The sequence below is a fragment of the Lipotes vexillifer genome, unplaced genomic scaffold (assembly GCF_000442215.2).
Source record: "Lipotes vexillifer unplaced genomic scaffold, Lipotes_vexillifer_v1.1 scaffold557, whole genome shotgun sequence".
NCBI lineage: Eukaryota > Metazoa > Chordata > Mammalia > Artiodactyla > Lipotidae > Lipotes > Lipotes vexillifer.
The window spans coordinates 381960-382215 of record NW_006789913.1 but is presented as its reverse complement, the minus strand read 5'-3'; the positions used below and the strand labels follow the sequence as shown (position 1 = coordinate 382215).

The 256-nt window shown below is 65.6% G+C and overlaps 1 protein-coding gene across 1 annotated transcript in view; it reads right to left on the bottom strand.

The window, feature by feature from the left end:
- LAMTOR1 (late endosomal/lysosomal adaptor, MAPK and MTOR activator 1) overlaps window positions 1–256 on the bottom strand; it is a 7347-nt gene that overhangs the window by 6142 nt on the left and 949 nt on the right. The window lies entirely within an intron of this gene.

Below are 256 nucleotides of genomic sequence, written 5' to 3'. Positions count from 1 at the left end.
AGGGAAAGATGGAAGGTGCGGGACCGAGCGGGATAGGCGGCTACCTGCACATCCCAACACAGGGGCTGTGCAGAAAGAACTGGGGCTTTAAAAGGGGTAGCAGCCCGGCCCGGCGTCTCCTCTGTAATCTGTCCTCTCCGGGCCCCCGTACTCAGTGTGCCCTGAAGTCCGGCTGACCCTCTTCTGTAGCCTTTTCTCTGGGCCCCACGCCCCGGGATCTCTGCCCTCACTCCCGAGCCCCGCCCGCGGCGGCCGC